The sequence below is a fragment of the Staurois parvus genome, unplaced genomic scaffold, assembly GCF_062004578.1.
Source record: "Staurois parvus isolate SC_StPar_1 unplaced genomic scaffold, SC_StPar_1.0 ptg000448l, whole genome shotgun sequence".
Classification (NCBI taxonomy): Eukaryota; Metazoa; Chordata; class Amphibia; order Anura; family Ranidae; genus Staurois; species Staurois parvus.
The window spans coordinates 1,564,788-1,570,000 of record NW_028318244.1 but is presented as its reverse complement, the minus strand read 5'-3'; the positions used below and the strand labels follow the sequence as shown (position 1 = coordinate 1,570,000).

The 5,213-nt window shown below is 55.8% G+C and overlaps 1 protein-coding gene across 2 annotated transcripts in view; it reads right to left on the bottom strand.

Moving 5' to 3' along the window:
• The window catches only part of ZNF395 (zinc finger protein 395), a 42,793-nt gene extending 38,822 nt beyond the window's left edge, over nucleotides 1–3,971 (bottom strand). For both annotated transcript variants that reach the window (XM_089688171.1, XM_089688172.1), the window contains exon 1: nucleotides 3,837–3,971. The gene's annotated coding sequence lies outside the window, so the exon portion shown is untranslated. The remainder of the gene's footprint in view (nucleotides 1–3,836) is intronic.
• Between the last annotated feature and the right edge of the window lie 1,242 nt (nucleotides 3,972–5,213).

Sequence of the window (5,213 nt, the reverse complement as noted above, 5' to 3'; positions counted from 1 at the left end):
AGCTCATCCACTCCCTCATCATATCACGACTCGACTACTGCAACTCCCTCCTCACTGGCCTGCCTCGCCGCTGGCTATCCCCGCTTCAGTCCATCCTGAATACGGCTGCCAGACTCATTCACCTTTCCAACCGCTCCATTTCCGCCACCCCCCTCTGCCAATCCCTCCACTGGCTTCCGATTGCGCAACGGATCAAATTTAAAATCCTAACACTGACGTACAAAGCTGTCCACCATACTGCCCCGAACTACATCACTGACCTAATATCCAAGTACCGCCCAACACGCACACTCCGCTCCTCACAAGACCTCCTTCTCTCTAGTTCCCTGGTCTCCTCCTCCCATGCCCGCCTCCAGGACTTCTCCAGGGTGTCACCCATCCTCTGGAACTCCCTGCCCCAACCCATCAGATTATCACCTACTCTCCTCTCCTTTAGGCGCACCCTGAAAACCCATCTCTTCAGGGAAGCCTACCCCACCCCCTGCTAACTTGCTGACCTCCTCCACTCTTCCTACCACTCCATCCCCCACAGCTATCTCCTCCTGTACCACTATCCCCTCCCTCCTAGATTGTAAGCTCGAAAGAGCAGGGCCCTCGATCCCCTCATGTTTTGCATTGTATTGGTATTGTACTGTCACATGTTCTGTCCCCCTTTGTAATGTACAGCGCTGAGTGAACTATTGGCGCTTTATAAATACTGTATAATAATAATAATAATACACATACATCCTACACCAAAATATACAGTTTATTTATTTTTTATTATATACGCACAATTCATATAGATATTTTTTTTCTGTGCATGCCTTCTATATTCATATATACACCCTGTACTGTATCATGTACATCTGTACTATATATATTACACACACACATATATACATTTTTTATTTACTACACATACACCCCCCCATATCCATATATGGAGCATTGTATCATATGTACACCTACACCCATATATATATATATATATATATACACACACACACACACACACACACCCCATAGCCATCCCCCAATACGGTGTACCCCTCCTGCACTACACAGATATACACTGTATTCTCCACTCAGCAGTGCAGTTCTGGGCACAGCGCCCCCCAGGGACGACCACTGATCACTGCATGGAGTTCTTGCACATGTCCTCTTGGTTTTGGGATAACAAAACCAAAACCAATCCCAGAAACCTGGTCCGCCGTCCCCCGGGAATGCCAATTGCCGTCCAATAAATCCAGATCTGCGCCGTGTGTGTGCTGTACACAATCAGATTGTAAGCTCCTTTGCAGCGACACGACCGATTCTCCTGACCCTGCAGCACACGGCTGGTCTCTGAACACGTAACACACAATCGGACGTTTCAAAAGTCAATTAAAAAAAAAAAAAAAAAAAGGAGGATCACAAATCCCCATAAAGCCAACCTCACATCTTACAACCGGATTGTACAACCCCCATTACATTCAGCAGCTGATTTATAGAGCCTGGGCCTGGTTGGATGTAGACAGGCTGCACTGCTAAGGGAGTCCCAAACATTGCTTCTGAACCTGGCCATACACTATACAATCGGATTGTACAATCTTCATACAATCACCTTTAGCTCTAATAAAATAAAAAAGCCGTTTACAAAGCTTCCCGGCCACAGAGCTTCCAATCCGATTGTACAAAGCTTCCCGGCCACAGAGCTTACAATCCGATTGTACAAAGCTTCCCAGCCACAGAGCTTCCAATCCGATTGTACAAAGCTTCCCGGCCACAGAGCTTACAATCCGATTGTACAAAGCTTCCCAGCCACAGAGCTTCCAATCCGATTGTACAAAGCTTCCCAGCCACAGAGCTTCCAATCCGATTGTACAAAGCTTCCCAGCCACAGAGCTTACAATCCGATTGTACAAAGCTTCCCGCCACAGAGCTTGCAATCCGATTGTACAATCTCTACAATACACACATCATTCCACGTCTGTACATTAAGAGAGACCATTGAGGACAGTTGATTGTGCAGAAATGGAACGGTTTAGGGCCTGCAGAGATTTGGTAGTAATCATACAATCAGATTGTAGCCTGTATGGTCAGAAACCATTGCACAAAATAATTGCAAGCTCTGTGGCCGAGAAGCATTGTACAATCAGATTGTGCCCAGTGGCATGCAATGAAGTGATAGAAAACATGGCGGCAGATTGGCTCTGCTGGTTTATGATTGGAACAAGGAAACGACTGGAGGCCAGCTTCAATGCAGTACAAAACTGGAGGCCAGTAGGAATGGAGAAATGATCAGAGTGGAGAAAATGATTGGTGGCTGGTTGGAATATGGAGAATTGGGAGGCCAATTGGGATTTAGAAAATAACTGGAGGTCAGATAACATATGGGCACAGACTGGAGGCTGGCTTCAATGAAGGAAATGATTGGAGGCCAGTTGTAATACGGGAAGTGATTGGAGGCCGATTGTAATACGGGAAGTGATTGGAGGCCGATTGGATCGGGGGAAAAGCTTGCAGGCCTGTTGAAAAATGGGAGCCGACTGGGAAATAGAAAAACGATCGGGGGGGAATGATTGGAGGCCCCCCTGTCAGATCGGGAAGAAAGGACTGGAGCCCCCGTCAGATCAGGGAACGATTGGAGGCCCCCTGTCCCTTTGGGGGGGTGGGAGGGGGAACAATTGGAGGACCCCCGTCAGATCGGGGGGGGGTTGGATAAGGTAACGATTGGAGGCCCCCCCGTCGGATCGGGGGGGGTTGGGAGGGGGAACGATTGGAGGCCCCCCGTCGGATCGGGGGGGGGGTTGGGAGGGGGAACAATTGGAGGCCCGGGGGGGGGGGGGGGGGTTGGGAGGGGGAACGATTGGAGGCCCCCTGTCGGATCGGGGGGGGGGGGGAACGATTGGTGGCCCCCCGTCGGATAGGGGAGGAAGGGGGGGTGTTGGGAGGGGGAACGATTGGAGGCCCCCCGTCGGATCGGGGGAAACGATTGGAGGCCCCCCGTCGGATCGGGGGGGGGGGGTTGGGAGGGGGAACAATTGGAGGCCCCCCGGATTGGGGAAGGGGAATGATTGGAGGCCCCCCCTTCGGATCGGGGGGGGGGGGGGGAACGATTGGTGGAGGCCCCCCCCCGTCGGATCGGGGAGGGGGGAACGATTGGTGGAGGCCCCCCCCGTCGGATCGAGGGGGGGGGGGGGGACGATTGGAGGCTTCTCGTTCGATGAGAGGGGATGGGGGGGGGGGGTAAAGGATTGGTGGAGCCCCCCCCCCCCCATCGGGCAAGGGGGGGGGGGGAACAATTGGAGGCCGGTCGGATTGGGGGGGGGGGGGGCAGACGATCGGAGGCCGGATGGAACCGAGAACTGATTAGAGGCTGGACTGGGGAGACATTCCATAAGACCACCCAGGAGCCCCCAATGGGCCCGCAATGATCCAGCACCGCGGTGTGTACATTTAAAGGGCTCCTCCATGTGTGAGCTCAGAGCCGGCCAATCCATGGCAACCAATAGGGAGCGGAATAAAGCCGGCGCAGGGGAGGTGGGCGTGTCCCGGGGCTCGGCGGTGGGCGTGCCCCTAGAGGCTGAGAATGTGGGCGTGAGCGGCGAAGGGGGGTGTGTGCAGAGGTGGGCGGGGCCCGTGGTGAACATGCCTGTGTCATGGAGTGTGGGGGAGCCCACGCCCCCCTCGGCGGATAAACAAGGGGCGCCCCCTCCCCCCCATCATATGTGTACATGTGTCACATGGCGGGCCCGGGCTCCCCGAGCACCCCGCCCCCCCACATATCTGCCCGGAGGCGGCGGTCGGCGCGGTGCACGGTGGCCGGTGCATGGAGGAGATGGATGGGATGGCGGGGTGCACACTCGTCTTACCTGCAGCCTGGACACAGCCGGCCGTACTCCGCTCCTCAGTGCACCGTGCGATCCGTCTCCTGTCCGGTGAGGGTCCGCTCCGTCCCGTACTCCACTCCCCGGGGATGGCGGTGTGCTGCCTGCCTGCTCCCGTCTGCGGGCTCCTCTGCCTTACATGTCCGGAGCGCCCCCTCCTCCTACACCGCCGCCTCCCTCTCCTCCTCCTCCTCCCGCCGGCCGGGTTACAGCCGCTACAGCTCTTACTTGTAAACAAGCTGCCCACATGCTCGGCCCTCCGCCGCTGATTGGTGGCCGGGGACCCGCGGAGGACACGCCCCCCTCCCCGTACCCACAGCGCCCGGCGAAGGACACGCCTTCTCTCATCTACACATCAGCAGGCTGAGGAGGACACGCCCACCACCGCGTACACAGACAGCGGGCTGAGGGGGACACGCCTCTTTCCCCATATACACATCAGCGGCCGGGGGGACACGCCCCCTCCCGTACACATAGCGGGCGGAGAAGGACACGCCCCCTCCCTATACACGACGGAGGAGGAGAGCGGCCGGCGGACTGGGCGACGTGTGATCCCATCTTCCCTCCAATATGTAGTCACACGGACCTATACGCGGCTACGTCACATACTGCCTGCACCTCCTGTATGCTGCATATACCCCCCATGTATACGGCATATACACCCCGTGTATAAGGCATACACCCCATATACCTCCTGTATACGGCATATACACCAGCTATACCTTCTGTATATTGCATATACACCCCATATACTGCATACACACCCCATACACCTCCTGTATACGGCATATACCCCCCATACCGTGCACGCACCCTATATACCCCCCCATACCGTGCACGCACCCTATATACCCCCCATACCGTGCACGCACCCTATATACCCCCCCATACCGTGCACGCACCCTATATACCCCCCCATACCGTGCACGCACCCTATATACCCCCCATACCGTGCACGCACCCTATATACCCCCCCATACCGTGCACGCACTCTATATATACCCCATACCGTGCACGCACCCTATATACCCCCCCATACCGTGCACGCACCCTATATACCCCCCCATACCGTGCACGCACCCTATATACCCCCCCATACCGTGCACGCACCCTATATACCCCCCATACCGTGCACGCACCCTATATACCCCCCATACCGTGCACGCACCCTATATACCCCCCCATACCGTGCACGCACCCTATATACCCCCCCATACCGTGCACGCACCCTATATACCCCCCATACCGTGCACGCACCCTATATACCCCCCCATACCGTGCACGCACCCTATATACCCCCCCATACCGTGCACGCACCCTATATACCTCCCATACCGTGCACGCACCCTATATACCCCCCAT